Here is a 19,975-nt window from a genome sequence, read left to right as displayed (position 1 = left end):
ATCTCTATTGCACTCAACACTGCCCTTTCCCACCTGGACAAAAGGACACCTATGTGAGAATGCTGTTCATTGACTACAGCTCAGCGTTCAACACCATAGTGCCCTCAAAGCTCATCACTAAGCTAAGGACCCTGGGACTAGACGCCTCCCTCTGCAACTGGATCCTGGACTTCCTTACGGGCCGCCCCCAGGTGGTAAGGATAGGGAACAACACATCAGGTGTCCACGCTGATCCTCAACACGGTGGCCCCTCAGGGGAGCGTGCTCAGTCCCCGCCTGTACTCCCTGTTTACTCATGACTGCATGGCCAAACACGACTCCAACAACATCCTCAAGTTTGCCGATGACACAACAGTGGTAAGCCTGCAATGTTTGACTGTCTCACTCTCCTTGAGCAAAGGTCTACTCATCTCGCACACATGATGACGCGCAAATACAGACGCACTAAAATGCCAATCCAATCCAGGCTGAAATTAATTTCCCAGAGGGCCAACCGAGTGGTGCAGCGGTCTAAGGCACTGCATCGCAGTGCTAGCTGCGCCACTAGAGATTCTGGGTTCGAGTCCAGGCTCTGTCGCAGCCGGCCTAGACTGGGAGACCCATGGAGCGGCGTACAATTGGCCCAGCGTCGTCTGGGTTATGGGAGGGTTTGGCAGGCAGGAATGTCCTTGTCCCATCGCGCACTAGCGACTCCTGTGGCGGACACAGTCGCCAGGTGTACGGTGTTTCCTCCGACACATTAGTGCAACTGGCTTCCGGGTTAAGTGGGCATTGTGTCAAGAAGCAGTGCAGCTTGGTTGGATTGTGTTTCTGAGGACGAACGGTTCTCGACCTGTACGAACTCGTGATACTAGCCAGGCTGTTAGGATAGGGAATGTACTTCACAAGTATACATTCATTACAAGTAAGTTAAGTTATCCTCAAGATACACAGGATTTAGCTAGTTAAAATGAAGTGTAACACCTAGTAATTACATTACACTCTGTGGTGTACTAGTGGGTTTATTCTCCAACTTGGATGGCAAGGAGGTTAATCTTGTACACATTATAAGTAATATCTTTATTATGACCTTGGATGACACCCGTATGGTAGTCAATGAGGTTCACCTATATGTGCGGCTTTGGAAAACCTATCCACAACCGTAAGGGCCGAAGCAGGGACGAACATCCGGCTAGAACCGAGTAAATAACAGAGCACAACGAGCCTGCCTTGAGTTGAGGCATTTGGCGGTACGAAGATATTCTAGATTCTTATGGTCGGTCCATACTAACAATGGGTGTTCCGCCCCTTCAAGCCAGTGCCCCCACTCCTCAAGGGCCACCTTGACTGCAAGAAGTTCCCAACTACCAATGTCATAGTTCCTCTCAGCGGAATTAAGGCGATGGGACAGGAAAGCGCAGGGATACAACTTTTTGTCCAGGGTAGAACGGCCTCTACTCCAAAGTCCAAAGCGTCGACCTCCACCACGAACTGACGGGACAGGTCCTGATGGATTAGGATGGGGGCAGTGGTGAAACTATAATTAAGACTCAGAAACGGCCAGTCAGCATCTGGGAACCACGTGAACGGAACCTTGGGAGAGGTGAGTGTAGAGAGGGGGGAAGCCAGGGTGCTGTAGCCCCAAATGAAGCGGCGGTAGAAATGTGCAGATCCCAGGAAACGCTGCAGCTGCACTCTGGATGTGGGTTGGGGCCAATTCACATCCTCTCTCACCTTGTCAGGATCCATCTGAAGGTTCCCTGCAGCGATGACGTATCCTAAAAAATATATAGTGGAGAAATGGAGTTCACATTTCTCTGCTTTGGCAAACAAATGGTTCTCCAGGAGGCGCTGGAAGACTTATCGGACGTGGAGGACATGCTCTTGAGTCGAAAGGGAAAAGACAAGAATGTCGTTGAGGTAGACAAACACAAACCGGTTTATCATGTCACGTTGACCAGGGCTTGAAACACTGTGGGAGCGTTGGTCAGTCTGAACAGCATAACCAGGTACTTTTAGAGGCTCGAATGCCGAGGAGAGGAGTGGTAGAGGGTAACGATTTTTTTACCGTGATGTCATTGAGGCCCCGGTAGTCGATACACGGACGCAGGGTTTTGTCTGTTTATTCCACAAAGAAGAACCGTGCGTCGGCAGGGGATTCAGAAGGATGAATGCTCCCTGCAGCTAGAGAGTCCTCAATGTAGTCCTCCATGGCCTTGGTCTGTGGGCCAGATAGAGAATAAAGCCACTCCTGAGGCGGTGTGCTGCCCCGGAGCAGATCAATGGCGCAATTGTCGGGACGATGCGGGGGAAGGGATGTGGCGCGAGCCTTGTTGAATACCTCCCAGAGGTTCTGGTACTCTGCGAGATCGGTGGAGAGATCCGAAGGCTTTTCCCAAGCCCGCAGGAGGATGTCTCGGGGCAGGCTGTGCCGCCTTAACACAATGTGCGTGGCAGAACGGGCTCCAACACAGGATAGAACCAGTAGCCCAGTCAAAACCACAGGAACACGAGGAGATTTAAATGAGTAGAAACTGCAAAGAGGCACAAGGACATCCAGTGCATCTAGCCACAAGAGATTACAACCTTGTGACAGTTGTCACTGAATTGGATGCAGCTGAGAAGAATCATTAGTGAATTTAGTGGAAACTTGCCCATTTGTAACAAGCATGGTAAGAAGCATTTGTTGTTACACCTCTGTAATTACAGACTGCAATTACCACCAGTACAACTATGAGATTACAATTAACTACAATACTTGTTACAATGTAATTACACATGTTATTAAACTGTAATAATGACCCCTTAAAATGTAGTGTTACTGGAAACGGAAACAATTATGTGAGCAAAGTGCAAAGATTTTCTATCCAAAATATAAAAGTGGATTATTTTCTGATGACCTTAGCTTGGTGAAGCACAGTATGCTACATACCGTGTCAGTGTCTGTGATGGCGTAGGCATGGCCCTTCACCAGTACCTCTGCAGTCACTGTGCCTATCTCACGATAGTTACTAGCCTGTGGAGATACACAGCACATAGAGAGCAACTCACCACAGGTGCTGCATACACAGTAAGAATCACACTTGCCATCACAGTAGCTATTGACGAAGGAGAGGTGTGAGGAAGGTACAGTGGGGCAAAAAAGTATTTAGTCAGCCACCAATTGTGCAAGTTCTCCCACTTAAAAAGATGAGAGAGGCCTGTAATTTTCATCATAGGTACACTTCAACTATGACAGACAAAATGAGAAAGAAAATCCAGAAAATCACATTGTAGGATTTTTAATGAATTTATTTGCAAATTATGGTGGAAAATAAGTATTTGGTCAATAACAAAAGTTTCTCAATACTTTGTTATATACCCTTTGTTGGCAATAACGGAGGTCAAACGTTTTCTGTAAGTCTTCACAAGGTTTTCACACACTGTTGCTGGTATTTTGGTATTTTCCTCCATGCAGAGCTCCTCTAGAGCAGTGATGTTTTGGGGCTGTTGCAGGGCAACACGGACTTTCAACTCCCTCCAAATATTTTCTATGGGGTTGAGATCTGGAGACTGGCTAGGCCACTCCAGGACCTTGAAATGCTTCTTACGAAGCCACTCCTTCATTTGCCTGGGCGGTGTGTTTGGGATCATTGTCATGCTGAAAGACCCAGCCACATTTCATCTTCAATGCCCTTGCTGATGGAAGGAGGTTTTCACTCAAAATCTCACGATACATGGCCCCATTCATTCTTTCCTTTACACGGATCAGTCGTCCTGGTCCCTTTGCAGAGAAACAGCCCCAAAGCATGATGTTTCCACCCCCATGCTTCACAGTAGGTATGGTGTTCTTTGGATGCAACTCAGCATTCTTTGTCCTCCAAACACAACGAGTTGAGTTTTTACCAAAAAGTTATATTTTGGTTTCATCTGACCATATAACATTCTCCCAATCTTCTTCTGGATCATCCAAATGCTCTCTAGCAAACTTCAGACGGGCCTGGACATGTACTGGCTTAAGCAGGGGGACACGTCTGGCACTGCAGGATTTGAGTCCCTGGCGGCGTAGTGTGTTACTGATGGTAGGCTTTGTTACTTTGGTCCCAGCTCTCTGCAGGTCATTCACTAGATCCCCCCGTGTGGTTCTGGGATTTTTGACCTCACGGGTGAGATCTTGCGTGGAGCCCCAGATCGAGGTAGAGTATCAGTGGACTTGTATGTCTTCCATTTCCTAATAATTGCTCCCACAGTTGATTTCTTCAAACCAAGCTGCTTACCTATTGCAGATTCAATCTTCCCAGCCTGGTGCAGGTCTACAATTTTGTTTCTGGTGTCCTTTGACAGCTCTTTGGTCTTGGCCATAGTGGAGTTTGGAGTGTGACTGTTTGAGGTTGTGGACAGGTGTCTTTTAAACTGATAACAAGTTCAAACAGGTGCCATTAATACAGGTAACGAGTGGAGGACAGAGGAGCCTCTTAAAGAAGAAGTTACAGGTCTGTGAGAGACAGAAATCTTGCTTGTTTGTAGGTGACCAAATACTTATTTTCCACCATAATTTGCAAATAAATTCATTAAAAATCATACAATGTGATTTTCAGGATTTTTTTTTCTCATTTTGTCTGTCATAGTTGAAGTGTACCTATGATGAACATTTTAAGTGGGAGAACTTGCACTGTATGTAGCTATGTTGGTACAGCATTCATCATAAAGTCTATAAGTCATACATGTGCCATGGGTGTGTGTGTGATTTGTCTGTGAGCGTGTGAATGCGTTCTTCGCTATGTGTGTGTGCATGCGTTCTTGTGTGTATGTGTGTGTCTGTGTACCTGTATGAAGCAGCTGAGCAGGCTGCCACGGGACAGGGCAGCGGAGAGGGCTTTCCACATGACCCTTGGGGTGCGTGAGGAGACAGGGAGGGAGTAGGCTATGCCGCCTGTGAAGTCCTCCATTGCCTCAGAGATATTACCTCCCTTCAGACTGCCATACGACCCGATCAGCCTGTGGTGTGGTAGAAGGATTGAGGAATGAGGGAGGTGATATTTTCACACACAGCCAGACACACAAACACTAAAATGATGTAAGACATTGCAAGGATGCATGCACGCACACATACAGTGCAAAAAAGTAAAGTATGTGAAAGTATTCGGCCCCCTTGAAATTTGCGACCTTTTGCCACATTTCAGGCTTCAAACATAAAGATATAAAACTGTATTTTTTTGTGAAGAATCAACAACAAGTGGGACACAATCATGAAGTGGAACGACATTTATTGGATATTTCAAACTTTAACAAATCAAAAACTGAAAAATTGGGCGTGCAAAATTATTCAGCCCCCTTAAGTTAATACTTTGTAGCGCCACCTTTTGCTGCGATTACAGCTGTAAGTCGCTTGGGGTATATCTCTATCAGTTTTGCACATCGAGAGACTGACATTTTTTCCCATTCCTCCTTGCAAAACAGCTCGAGCTCAGTGAGGTTGGATGGAGAGCATTTGTGAACAGCAGTTTTCAGTTCTTTCCACAGATTCTCGATTGGATTCAGGTCTGGACTTTGACTTGGCCATTCTAACACCTGGATATGTTTATTTTTGAACCATTCCATTGTAGATTTTGCTTTATGTTTTGGATCATTGTCTTGTTGGAAGACAAATCTCCGTCCCAGTCTCAGGTCTTTTGCAGACTCCATCAGGTTTTCTTCCAGAATGGTCCTGTATTTGGCTCCATCCATCTTCCCATCAATTTTAACCATCTTCCCTGTCCCTGCTGAAGAAAAGCAGGCCCAAACCATGATGCTGCCACCACCATGTTTGACAGTGGGGATGTGTGTTCAGGGTGATGAGCTGTGTTGCTTTTACGCCAAACATAACGTTTTGCATTGTTGCCAAAAAGTTCAATTTTGGTTTCATCTGACCAGAGCACCTTCTTCCACATGTTTGGTGTGTCTCCCAGGTGGCTTGTGGCAAACTTTAAACGACACTTTTTATGGATATCTTTAAGAAATGGCTTTCTTCTTGCCACTCTTCCATAAAGGCCAGATTTGTGCAATATACGACTGACTGATTGTTGTCCTATGGACAGAGTCTCCCACCTCAGCTGTAGATCTCTGCAGTTCATCCAGAGTGATCATGGGCCTCTTGGCTGCATCTCTGATCAGTCTTCTCCTTGTATGAGCTGAAAGTTTAGAGGGACGGCCAGGTCTTGGTAGATTTGCAGTGGTCTGATACTCCTTCCATTTCAATATTATCGCTTGCACAGTGCTCCTTGGGATGTTTAAAGCTTGGAAAATCTTTTTGTATCCAAATCTGGCTTTAAACTTCTTCACAACAGTATCTCGGACCTGCCTGGTGTGTTCCTTGTTCTTCATGATGCTCTCTGCGCTTTTAACGGACCTCTGAGACTATCACAGTGCAGGTGCATTTATACGGAGACTTGATTACACACAGGTGGATTGTATTTATCATCATTAGTCATTTAGGTCAACATTGGATCATTCAGAGATCCTCACTGAACTTCTGGAGAGAGTTTGCTGCACTGAAAGTAAAGGGGCTGAATAATTTTGCACGCCCAATTTTTCAGTTTTTGATTTGTTAAAAAAGTTTGAAATATCCAATAAATGTCGTTCCACTTCATGATTGTGTCCCACTTGTTGTTGATTCTTCACAAAAAAATACAGTTTTATATCTTTATGTTTGAAGCCTGAAATGTGGCAAAAGGTCGCAAAGTTCAAGGGGGCCGAATACTTTCGCAAGGCACTGTACATAAACACACACACACAGACAGACGCATATGCTGGTGACTGACTTGGCATAGGCTTTCTCCACCAGGGCGCTCCAGTACTCGTTGCGGGGTACAGGAGTAGCTGAAGAGCAGGCGGCCCTCGCGTACAGGTAGCCTGTCATCTACTACCACCTCCACCCACTCACCATACTGCCAGAACTACACGGGGGGGTGGGGTGGGGGGCATGGATGGAGAGGGAGGCATAAAGAGGGTGGACAGGGAGGGAGGGAGGGAGGAAGGATGAGGCATAAGGAGGAGGATGTAGGGAGAGAGCGAGGGAGGGAGGAGGGAAAAGGGGAGAGAGGAGGGGAAAGAGAAAGAGGGGAAGGAGAGATGGGACATTAAGAACTGTGGGTCTCAGAGTCATGGCTGAACAAGGACACATCTAGCTACGTTTTTCTACGTATCGGCAGGACAGAACAGCAGAGTCCAGTAAGATCGGTGGGGTGTCTCTTTCTTTTACAGGATTTAAAAAAAGAATTGCCCCCTTTTTCTCCCCAATTTTCGTGATTACTGTCTTGTCTCATCGCTGCAACTCTCCAATGGGCTTGGGAGAGGCAAAGGTAAAGTCATATGTCCTACGAAACATGACCCGCCAAACCACACTTCTTAACACAACCCCGCTTAACCCGAAAGCCAGCCACACCAAATGTGTTGGAGGAAACACGATGAGCCAAGTAAAGCCCAATTGTGCATCGCCGGTTACTGAGGTGGTATACTCCTCAGGAGGCTGAAAAGATTTGACATGGGCCCTCAGATTCTCAAAAAGTTCTACACCTGCACCATTGAGAGCATCTTGACTAGCTGCATCACTGCTTGGTACGGCAACTGCTCGGCATCTGACCACAAGGCACTGTAGCCAAACTCCCTGCCATCCAGGACCTCTATACCAGGCGGTGTCAGAGGAAATCCCTAAAAAGACTACAGCCACCCAGTCATAGACTGTTCTCTCTGCTACCGCATGGAGAGCGGTGAACAGATAATAAAATGTCTACCCGGACAATTTACATGGATTTATTATTAATTGTTTTGCAATAACTCCCTTGCACTGGCTCTATGCACACTCACTATACTCTACCCACACACTCATACATACTACACTGACACACACAGAAAACACACACACACACACACACACACACACGCAGCTGCTACTCTGTTTATTATATATCCTAGTCACTTTTACCCTTACCCACATGAACATACTGTATTACCTCAACTACCCCCTGCATATTGGCTCGGTACTGGTACTCGTCTATAGCCTCGTTAATATTTTTATTGTATTACTATTTTCTGTGTTACTATTTCCTGATTGCCTAGTCAATTAACCCTACCCACATGTACATACTGTATTACCTCAACTAAACTACAGTACCTCATACCCCCCTGCACATTGACTTCGTACTGGTACCCCTTGTATATAGCCTTGTTATTGTGTTACTATTTCAATTTTTTGTTGTTTAAATATTTATCTTATATTTGGGCTAGTAAGTAAGCATTTCACTGGAAAGTTTCTTTATTTAATGGCTTTTTTTCTGGCCACTCTTCTGTAAAGCCCAGCTCTGTGGAGTGTACGGCTTAAAGTGGTCCTATGGACAGATACTCCAATCTCTGCTGTGGAGCTTTGCAGCTCCTTCAGGGTTATCTTTGGTCTCTTTGTTGCCTCTCTGATTAGTGCCTTCCTTGCCTGGTCCCTGAGTTTTGGTGGGCGGCCCTCTCTTGGCAGGTTTGTTGTGGTGCCATATCCTTTCCATTTTTTAATAATGGATTTAATGGTGTTCTGTGTGATGTTCAAAGTTTCTGATATTTTATTATAACCCTACCCTGATCTGCACTTCTCTACAACTTTGTCCCTAACCTGTTTGGAGAGCTCCTTGGTCTTCATGGTGCCCCTTGCTTAGTGGTGGTGCAGACTCTAGGGCAGGTGTATGTATAAACACTGAGATCATGAGACAGATCGTGTGACACTTAGAATGCACACAGGTGGACTTTATTTAACTAATTATGTCACTTCTGAAGGTAATTGGTTACACCAGATCTTATTTAGGGGCTTCATAGCAAAGGGGGTGAATACATACGCACCACTACTTCTCCATTTAGAATTTTTTTAAACAAGTCCGTTTTTTTCCATTTCACTTCACCAATTTGGACTATTTTGTGTATGTCCATTACATGAAATCCAAATAAAGTACATTCAAATTACAGGTTGTAATGCAACAAAATAGGAAAAACGCCAAAGGGGATGAATACTTTTGTAAGACACTGTATATCTCTATGATGCTTGGGAATACTTAGGAACAGATTTCAAAAACTTTTCAAAAGTTGGAGCTGATTTGCTGGAGTTTTTATAGTCTTATGTCCAACTATTAAAAAACACAAATCACCCACTGGCCAAATTCGGTCCACGGGACGGACACCAGTTGGCGCCAGTTGGGGAACCCTGATCCACCTCCTCCCATAACACACACTCTCTGTCATACACACGCTGACACAGTCCTCTGTTCTCTCATTCCCTTTGTTCCCTTGAGAACTCCTTAATTCCACCTCTCCATCTCTACTACTATTTTCAGTCCTACCTTTGCTTCTCTCACTCTTTTACAAGACATGCTACTCTAATAAGATAGTAAGGAACATTCTCAATGCATTCACAAAAAGTGAGTATGCAGAACACATGTACACTGCAAGCTCATGAACCCTCCCCACGTCTTACCATGAAGTGGAAGATGCCAGCATAGGATTCTGTCAGGCTCTGATTAGGTGGTACCACTTTGACAAAGAGATTGGGGTGCATGGTAAGGCAGGACAGGGCAGCCAGAAGCCAACAGTCACCTATTATAAAAAGAAAGAGGCAATATGCATGTTAACTATTGTTATGATATGGGGTTTAGGTTAGTTTTAGCAAACAGTTAGGCAACACACTACCAGGTTGTCACTTCCACACTTCATCCCCAGGCAGCAGGACCAACCAGGTCAAGGGCATTGCTCTGCCAGGAAGCCTTTATAAGCACATCAACTGCAGGCAATTATGGTGATCGGCAGCTGGCAGAGCCTGAGTTACTGATAAATCAGGGAATCCGATTTTGCGTGTCCATTTAAATCCTTGGTAAATAGACTTCGTAATGGCCTGTCAGCTTGAAAGGTTTTAGGGTCATCAACAACAACACCATGATGAACCATATTAAGTTTGGCATTGACATCTTAAAATACACTGAGTGTACCAACATTAGGAACACCTTCCTAATATTGAGATGCACCCCCTTTTGCCTTCAGAACAGCCTGAATTTGTCGGGCATGGATTCCACGTGTCAAAAGTGTTCTACAGAGATGCTGGCCCATGTTGACTCCAACACTGGGCGAAAAGGGTCAGTATCAGGGGATATCTTTATCTATATATTCCTGGATATTTTGTAGTTTTTTATTATTATTAGTTGTGTACTTGTTTGACCATTTTAATGCAATGCTAGGAGCTAGTAACACATTTCGTTGCACCCACTATAACACCTGCTGAACTGTGTACTCGACCAACAAAATGTTATTTTATTTGATGAATTCAACTTTGACCTACCAGCACCATCACCCACTGTCACAGGACACCAACATCCACTTACCCCAAGGCGGCTCAACTGACCCTGTCCCTATGCTCAACTTACCCCATACCCGGATTGAGTTGTGCCAAGAAACCACTTTTTTTGGACAAGCTATGTTTTTAAAACTGTTATGTTTACATGAATTCTGATTATTTTCAGGGATACACAACATCCTGAAATATAAGGAAGATATCTTTGTTAGAAAGAATACTATATTTCCCTTGACATCGAGGCTGTATCACAACCGGCCGTCACTGGGAGTCCCATAGGGCGGCGCACAATTGGCCCAGAGTCATGTTGTGGAAGAATCAGAATTTGTTGGTAACATATGTGAGATGTTTTATATTCATCATAAGTTACTTCTCATCAGAATGGTATTTTTGTATAATACTGTGGCGAGGTTGCAGTTATCTGTTCTATGTCAAGACTAAGTTGCATGGGCCGCAGAGAGGGGAGAGGTCAAGGGGTCATCATGTGGAAACATATATTTTGCTCCACTGTGTTTGTGTGCCAGTTCACTCCCTACTTGGCTCCATTTACCCATCTCTCCCCCACTTTTAATTTCTAATAATTTCCTGAGGATGAGGAAACTGTAGATTCCCCCCCCCCCCCCCACTCCCTACTTTTCCCAGTGTCTGGAATCATTCTATCCTCTCCGTGAGCTTGTCCAGGATTGGTTGTATGCAGAGTTGGTTGTATCTAAATGACAATTTGATATATGCCTGTTGATATGGAGGATGGGTTTATGGTTTCGGGGTTTGAGTAAGGAGACAAAGCTGAACGATTTATTATGTCTATGCTGTCTTATCCTGTGTGTGTCTTTGCTATAAAGGACCTCATTTGAAATGTGGAAGGGGCTCTCAGAGAATTCATTGATAGACACTGAATCGATCTGAGAGTCACAGGTTTGTGATAGAGCTCATATAATTAAAGATGGACTTTGATAACTAACTCTGACTTGTGTTGTGGTTTGCTCCCATGATTTGGTAAATAGAGGAAATTTCCACGACAGTCATCCGGGTTTGGCCGGTGTAGGCCGTCATTGTAAATAAGAATTTGTTCTTAACTGACTTGCCTAATTAAATAAAGGTTAAATAAAATAAATAAAAAATGGTGATGCTGAAAATGGCTCCATTTACCCATCTCTCCCCCACTTTTAATTTCTAATAATTTCCTGAGGATTGAGGAAACTGTAGATCCCCCCCCCCCCCCCCCCCCACACACACACACACACCTCTCTAACAGTAAACAGCTGCCCTGTGTGTCCATGTAGAGGAAAGAAAGAGGATCTCTCAACCCCATTCCCAGGAGAATAGGTTTTAAGAAGTGAGGGCAATTATATAGGAAAACTGTGAGTTGGAGTTGATTGTCTACTGTTACTGAAATGATACTCCATCCTATGATGTTTAAAACAGCACACACACACACAGAGACAGAGAGAGACAGAGAGAGACAGAGACAGAGACAGAGAGAGAGAGAGAGAGAGAGAGAGAGAGAGAGAAGGGACAAGGGACAGAGTTCAAGACTACAGTTTACCCCACAGCACATATTGCCGTTGAGTCTGAGGGAATGTGAAACCAATACAACACTAATTTCTGTAATAACAGTTGACTGGATGATGACAAGGCAATGTTAATGATGTAAACTGCCTCACACAAGTCTCATGGCTTCTCCGGTTGTTATCTCGTCATTCCATCTCTGTTCTGCTGTTAGAGATATCCTGTCCAGCTGTTTGGCTCAGACTCAGAGTGTGGTCTGTAAGTTCTCTTTCTTTTCTCTCAACATGCTCTGTCCGTTCTGTCAGTTCCATCTTCTCTCTGAACATGCTCCATCAGATCGATCTATCTTTCTCAAAACTAGACCTCACCTGACAGTGAGCCGTGTTGCCATGTTCGCGGTTTTCTAGCAAATTGGGCTACTTTGAAAACTATGTCGTGGGTGAAAATGTCACGGGTTGCAGGTTTTTGGGCTATTCTAAATACCTTACGAAAAAAGATTGCGGTCAGCGTGCAGTATAACTTCAGTATGCTACAAATACTGTGCTGTATAACTGCAGTATGCTGCAAATACTACGTCCAAAATAACATGACTGCAGTAACTTTGCAGTTTAGAGTGCGGTATAAAGGCAGGACACTGCAGTTATTCTATTACTGCGTCCAAAATACCACAGTCGACTGCAGTTCCAAAAAACATTTTTTTGTAAGGGCTGCGATCGCATATTTATTTTATTTTAAATTAGCTATTAATTTCGCTGTCAGGCAGTGAGGCTGTTGCTGAGTGAGTGAGTGGTGGCGTGGAGGGAGCTTCATATACAGTCATTGGAAGGGAGGGGCAGGCCGGAGGGGTGTATATGTAGTACTGTTGAGCAGCTGAGTCACGTCAGTGAGAGAACGCACATCGTGGCAGGTGTTGTGAAATTTAACAAAGAACAGCACTAGATAACTACATACTTCTCCCTCAAAAGTATTATTGGTCTCATTCTTTGCAACCTAACCACCCCCAGCCATACCAATCATTACAGCCAACACAGCAAGGGAGAGAAACTGATCATTAATAATCCAACCGTTTCAGAGAGAGGGAGAGAGAGTCGAACAATGTGCTTTCCCTCTGGTTATGTAGCTAGCTAGCTAACATTGGCCAGAAAGCTGAAGTCAGATGAGAGGGCGATGCACAGAGGTGAGGCCAGAGGAACAGATTTCACACGCTAGTTTACTGGCTAGACACGATTCAACTGTCTGAATGCCAGGTAAATTGGGCAAAATATGGGAGAAAATATTGCAAAGACTGGGAAAGAGAACAGGTATAACGGAATGGATTAAGTGCATCCCAGGAGATGACAGAAAAGCTTACTGTAGGCATTGCAAATCAGAAATGTGAGTCCACGACGCCGATCTTATTTCTCATGCACAAACGGAGAAACAAGAGAAATGCTGCTCCATTTAAAAAAAATGACACAGGAACTATAATGAACAAACATAGAAACTCAACAATTTCAAACATTTTACTGAGTTACAGTTCATATAATTAAATCATGCAAGTAAATAAATCCATTAGGCTTTAATAATCTATGGATTTCACTACTGACAGGGGCGGCCATGGGTGGGCCTGAAGGGGATAGGCCCTCCCACTTGGGAGCAAGGCCCACCTACTTATTACAGACAGAATGTCCTCCTCAGTTTCATCAGCGGTCCAAGTGGCTGGTCTCAGATGATGAAGAAGCCAGATGTGGAGGTCCTGGACTGTTGTGGTAACACGTGGTCTGCAGTTGCCAGGTCGGTTGGACGTACTGCCAAATTCTCTAAAACAACATTGGAGACAGCTAATGATAGAGAAATTAACATTCAAATCCCTGGCAACAGCTCTGGTGGATGTTCCTGCAGTCAGCATGCCAATTGCACGCTCCCTCAAAACTTGAGACATCTGTGGTATTGTGTTGTGTGACAAAACGGCACATTTTAGAGTGTCCTTTTATTGCCCCCAACACAAGGTGCACCTATGTAATGATCACACTGTTTAATCAGCTTCTTGATATGCCACACCTGTCATGTGGATGGATTATCTTGGCAAAGAAGAAATGCTCACCAACAGGGATATAAGGGACAAATTTGTCCAGAAAATTAGAGAAATAAGCTTTTTGTGCGTATTTGTGCGTATGAACAATTTCTGGGATCTATTATTTCACCTCATGAAACATGGGACCAACACTTTACATTTATATATTTTTGTTCAGTATATATTTGTAAAAGAAAATAACACAGTTAAACGATCAGAGTTACAGATGGCTGCAGATATTGCATGCCACTCCAGCATTGCAACTGTAGATCACCTGAGATGTGTTGCAAAGATAGGAATCAATATCCACAGAACAAAATGCACAGTGCTCATAAATGCAGCTATAGGGCCTGCAGTGCATGGATAACTAATAAAGGACATTGGGAATGAATCTTACTTGTTAATTATTGATGAATGTACTAATGTCACAGCCAAGAGGCAATGGTGTGGGGTGATAAGATACCACAGCAAGAAACTTTCTTAAATCATAAGCACATTTGGAGGAATTATCAACATTCCAGCTGGTGATTCACTGACCACTGCCCTGTTCAAGTTTCTTGATGGCAATAAATTGCCCATTGACAACTGCGTCGGTCTAGCCACAGATGGCTGCATTACAATGTGTGGCAAAAACAATTCCACCCTGACAAAAATTCAAGCAACTATTCCGAATATTGTCTACATTAAATGTGTGTCAATCCCTGCAATTCTGTGCCTCCAAAGCAGTGAATGTTCTTCCACAAAATGTTGAATATACAGTGCATTCGGAGAGTATTCAGACCCCTTGACTTTTTCCACATTTTTTTTTAACGTTACTGCCTTATTCTAAAAATGATGAAATCGTTTTTCCCCCTCATCAATCTACACACAATACCCCATTTGCAAATATATTACTCAGTACTTTGTTGAAGCACCTTTGGCAGCGATTACAGCCTCGAGTCTTCTTGGGTATGACGCTACAAGCTTGGCACACCTGTATTTGGGAAATTTGTCCCATTATTTGTCATCTATACCAGTTGCTCAATAAACTTCAGTTAGCTGCTAGAATCTTGACTAGAACCAAAAACGGTATCATATTACTCTAGTGCAAGCCTCTCTACACTGGCTTCCTGTTAAGGCTAGGGCTGATTTCAAGGTTTTACTGCTAACCTACAAAACATTACATGGGCTTTCTCCTACCTATCTTTCCAATTTGGTCCTGCCGTACATACCTACACGTACGCTACTGTCACAAGACGCAGGCCTCCTTACTGTCCCTAGAATCTCGAAGCAAACAGCTGGAGCCAGGGCTTTCTCCTATAGAGCTCCATTTTTATGGAATGGTTTGCCTATCAATGTGAGAGACGCAGACTCGGTCTCGACCTTTAAGTCTTTATTTAAGACTCATCTCTTCAGTAGGTCCTATGACTGAGTGTAGGGGTGTGTAGGGGTGTTTTTTTTTTTTTTTTTTAACCTTTATTTAACTAGGCAAGTCAGTTAAGAACAAATTCTTATTTTCAATGACGGCCCAAAGTGGGTTAACTGCCTGTTCAGGGGCAGAACGACAGATTTGTACCTTGTCAGGGTTTGAACTTGCAACCTTCCGGTTACTAGTCCAACGCTCTAACCACTAGGCTACCCTGAGCAGAAAGGCACTGGAGCATCGAACCACCTTTGCTGTCTCCCTGGCCGGTTCCCCTCTCTCCACTGGGATTCTCTGCCTCTAACCCTATTACAGGGGCTGAGTCACTGGCTTACTAGTGCTCTTCCATGCGTCACCAGAGTGGGTTGAGTCACTGACGTGATCTTCATGTCTGGGTTGGCGCCCCCCTCGGGTTCGTGCCATGGGGAGATCTTCGTGGGCTATACTCGGCCTTGTCTCAGGGTAGTAGGTTGGTGGTTGAAGATATCCCTCTAGTGGGTGGTGTGCTTTGGCAAAGTGGGTGGTGTCGTGTCTTTGGAATCATTAAAGTTTCATCCGTGCGTCTCTCTCTTTCTGAAGTCTTTTGTGGTTAGAATGGGCACTTCAGAGTACCATTCAGAAATGTTCTTATAGAATAGATGTTTCGGTGGTTGTCAGTCTTCGCATCCCAGGTAAACAATTTGTAGCTGTAGACTAGTAATTAGTATCTAAGATTTGCTCTTAATCTGTCGGGCTCAATAGGCACCTGTATAAACATAGTTATGGTAATGTGGCTGTATTGTCTTTCATGAGGTCACAAACATGAAATAAAATGTACCGGGTCATAGCTGGCTTCTCCACCGACCGTTTACACATTCTCCAAAACATGGATATTGTTCAGTTCTCAAGTTCTGTGATGTAGAAGAAATCCCTTTGTTCTACTGTGAAACTCTCTCTCTATACCGCATGGCCAGGAGGAGAGAGTCTCCTCCAGGAATTTACGACCTGAGATAACAGAATCTGGGTGTAGGAGGGAGAAAGAGGGGAATGCCACGCTTTATACCCAGAAAGGGCCATGTCATGACAGTGGGGTTATATCCTGCCTGTTTGGCCCTGTCTGGGGGTATCGTCGGACAGGGCCACAGTGTCTCCCGACTGCTCCTGTCTCAGCCTCCAGTATTTATGCTGCAATAGTTTGTGTGTCGGGGGGCTAGGGTCAGTCTGTTATCTTGAGTATTTCTCCTGTCTCATCCGGTGTTCTGTGTGAATTTAAGTATGCCCCCTCTAATTCTCTCTCTCGAAGGACCTGAGCCCTAGAACCATGCCTCAGGAATACCTGGCCTGATGACTCCTTGCTGTCCCCAGTCCACCTGGTCATGCTGCTGCTCCAGTTTCTGCCTGCAGCTATGGAACCCTGACCTGTTCACTGGACGTGCTACCTTGTCCCGGACCTGCTGTTTTGGACTCTCTCTCTACCGCACCTGCTGTCTCTAACTCTGAATGATCGGCTATGAAAAGCCAACTGACATTTACTCCTGAGGTGCTGACCTGATGCACCCTCTACAACCCCTGTGATTATTATTATCTGACCCTGCAGGTTATCTATGAATGTATGAACATCTTGGACATGTTCTGTTATAATCTCCACCCGGCACAGCCAGAAGAGGACTGGCCACCCCTCAGAGCCTGGTTCCTCTCTAGGTTTCTTCCTAGGGAGTTTGTCCTAGCCACCGTGATTGTACATCTGCATTGCTTGCATTGCTTGCAGATGTACAGCACTTTGTGACATCGGCTGATGTAAAAAGGGCTTTATAAATACATTTGACTGACTAATCATAGAAAAGGGTCTGAATACTTATGTAAATAAGGTATCTGGTTTTTAGTTTTTATACATTTGCTAACATTTCTAAAAACCTGTTTTTGCTTTGTCATTATGGGGTACTGTGTGTAGATTGAGGAAAAACATTAATTTAATCCATTTGAGAATAAGTCTGCAACGTAACAAAATGTGGAAAAAGTCAAGGGGTCTGAATACTTTCCGAATGCATTGTATGGTGTCACAGACATATACATGGTTCTCCAATACCACCCAGCGACTCTTGGAATATGAAGACATATATACCACCATCAATGTTGGTGAAGCCCTCTGAAGATATTGCAACTCTGACACCAGATGGCTTGCAATCAGTGAGTGTGTCAACCAAGTACTGTCGCAGTATGATGAGCTGAAACTGCACTTTCAGATCACCAAAGACAGCGAGAGAAACTAGGCTGCAGAGCTACTTTACCTGTAAAGTCTCATTACCACTGACCCAGGCCAACTTGTGTACCTGAAGTTTCTGCGGCCAATCGTGGGAGAGTTGAACAGGATCAACAAACTTTTCCAGCTAGATTCAGCCAATCCAGGAAAACTCATATCTGATCTAATGACCTTCTACTGCTCTCTTGTGGAACGAGTCATGATGCAACAAGAACAGGAGTGAACTCATGGAATTAGACTTAACGGATGAGCATCGCCTGCCGCTCGAGGCTGTGGACTCCGGGGTTCAGTTCCACCACAGGAATAGACCCACAAATGGTACAGGACATGACAACCCAGTGCATAGACCACATGGTTGTTCTGATAAGGGAGATCAAGCAGAGACTTCCGGATAACATCAAACAACTGGAGGCACTCGAGTCTCTCTCATCCTGAGCATTGTGCTCAATGGCGTCAAGCCACGTCTAGATGCTCTCTCCTTCCCTCTCTTCAAAAGGAGACCCCGGAAAGGCTGACCAACAGTGGAGTGATCCACACTCAATAATAGACCAACAAAGGAGGCAGTAAAATAGAAAGGTTAGAGGTTAGGTTAGACACACTGATGCAGCGGGGGAGAAAGATTTACAGGAACGTGGAAATTTTGCTCTCGTGCCTTCTCCCAGATGGCATTGATAAAAAAAAATAAAAAAACAAGCTGAGAAACAGAATGCAGGAAAGGTGTCGAGCTGAGAAACAGAATGCAGGAAAGATGTCTTGAGAACATCATGAGAGTCTGAGCCCACGTGCAAAGGAACGTCAGCAAGGATGCTCTCATTGTTCACCGCTGACATCTACTCAGCACAACAGGCTGAGGTAAAATGGGGACAACCCTCTTCTCTAAAAGAAGAGAGGAAACAGACTGTAAATAGTTACATTTGATGTGAATAGTTTGGATCGGTGGAACAAAAAAGAACAGACAGAGTGGCAGTTCACAGCAGGAGGAGAGTGCTCTGGATACGGGCAGGGAGTTTGCTGAACACAAGAAAAAAAGCAGGGTGAGCAACTTTTCTAAGCGTTATTTGTGAGTCTACACAGAGAGACGCTTCCTTCAGTCATCTGTCTGTAAAGTCTCATTGCCCCCGTTTCTCAAACTCATCCCTCATTATCGCTCTGTCTGTTGTTATACTCTCTGTAGAGCAACATATGGGGAATTCCAGCAGCAACTTGTATGGGGATCACCCCATCCTCTATGGAGGGCTACTATCAAACCAGCACAGCTGTTTTGGTGAGTACTTATCTCTAAATCCATGACAGACTATCAAATTATAGTAGTGATAGTGTATTCTACTATTAATCAATCTATCTTGATGTACTTGGACTCCTGATGGATCTCCTCTCTCTTTTCTTTTCATCGTGCTCCAGAGAGAGGATGGATGACTGGGACATCAGGCTGCAACCACACATTAATTGACATTTATTATGAAATAAAATAACTGTTGGGGCTTTTAGATTTGTATACTCCCGTTTAAAGGAATACGATTATTTTAGAGCAATGTGACTTGTATTAACCCTATTACACAATGATTAACATTGTGTTAACACCATTTCAGAATTATTTTTTTTCCAGAAAACACATACCTCTTTATCATTCACTATGAATCACTTATATAGTTCAGATTAAATCCTTAAATCATTTGGTGTGATGAACCAATAACAAAGGGAGAAAGGCAAAGAACAAGGTAAAAGCAAATTGACCATAAGTATTTAGATTGTCATTATGAAGACATTTGGGCTATTTTTCAGCCCTTGTGGGCGGGTTTTGAGTGGTAATTGGACTAGAAATGTTTGCTTAACCTGGCAACACAGACAGTGAGTCAGTTCAGGTGTAACCTACATCTGTCCAAGAGCAACACTCAACTTTGAACTCTGCCTTGAACTACCTAGACTTACTCATATCCTCAAACGCAATTCATAATGTCAACATAAAAAATTATAACATAGGCTACAGATATCCATAAAATGAGCATGACCATCACGAGTAAAAAGCTGGACTATTGCAATGTAGAAGTACGTTTTTGAGCGTGACTATATGACTGGCTATCATGTAAACGCCGATAGGACGGTAGCCTACCTTGGGTCGCAGCCACTTGATCTCCTTTTTGGGGTCTGGGTCGGTAGGCATACCGATGGAGCTCTGGTCCGGGGTGAAGGTTGGGTCAGAGAACAGCGAACCGGATTTAACGCACGCATCTAGGAGAGCTACATAGTCTTGGCCCCCAAATTTTACCGGGTTGGCAATGGATCCAGGTGTGACCTGCTGAGACTCCATTTTCAATGCTAAAATTGAGATGAATTTGAAAATAATAGGCCTAGCAAATAAAGTCAGATTGAACCAACATTCCTATCTCGATTTGTTCGTCGTAGCTCCGTTTTGGGGAATTGTGCAACAAACAAATCCAGTTCTTAAATACACACATAGGC

General features: G+C 44.2%; 1 pseudogene; it reads right to left on the bottom strand.

Moving 5' to 3' along the window:
• The window catches only part of LOC139386438 (calpain-9-like), a 32,196-nt pseudogene extending 12,221 nt beyond the window's left edge, over window positions 1-19,975 (bottom strand).

The sequence above is a fragment of the Oncorhynchus clarkii genome, chromosome 27, assembly GCF_045791955.1.
Source record: "Oncorhynchus clarkii lewisi isolate Uvic-CL-2024 chromosome 27, UVic_Ocla_1.0, whole genome shotgun sequence".
In the NCBI taxonomy this organism is placed as follows: Eukaryota; Metazoa; Chordata; class Actinopteri; order Salmoniformes; family Salmonidae; genus Oncorhynchus; species Oncorhynchus clarkii.
The sequence above is the reverse complement of the archived record's forward strand: the minus strand, read 5'-3'. Positions and strand labels throughout refer to the sequence as shown.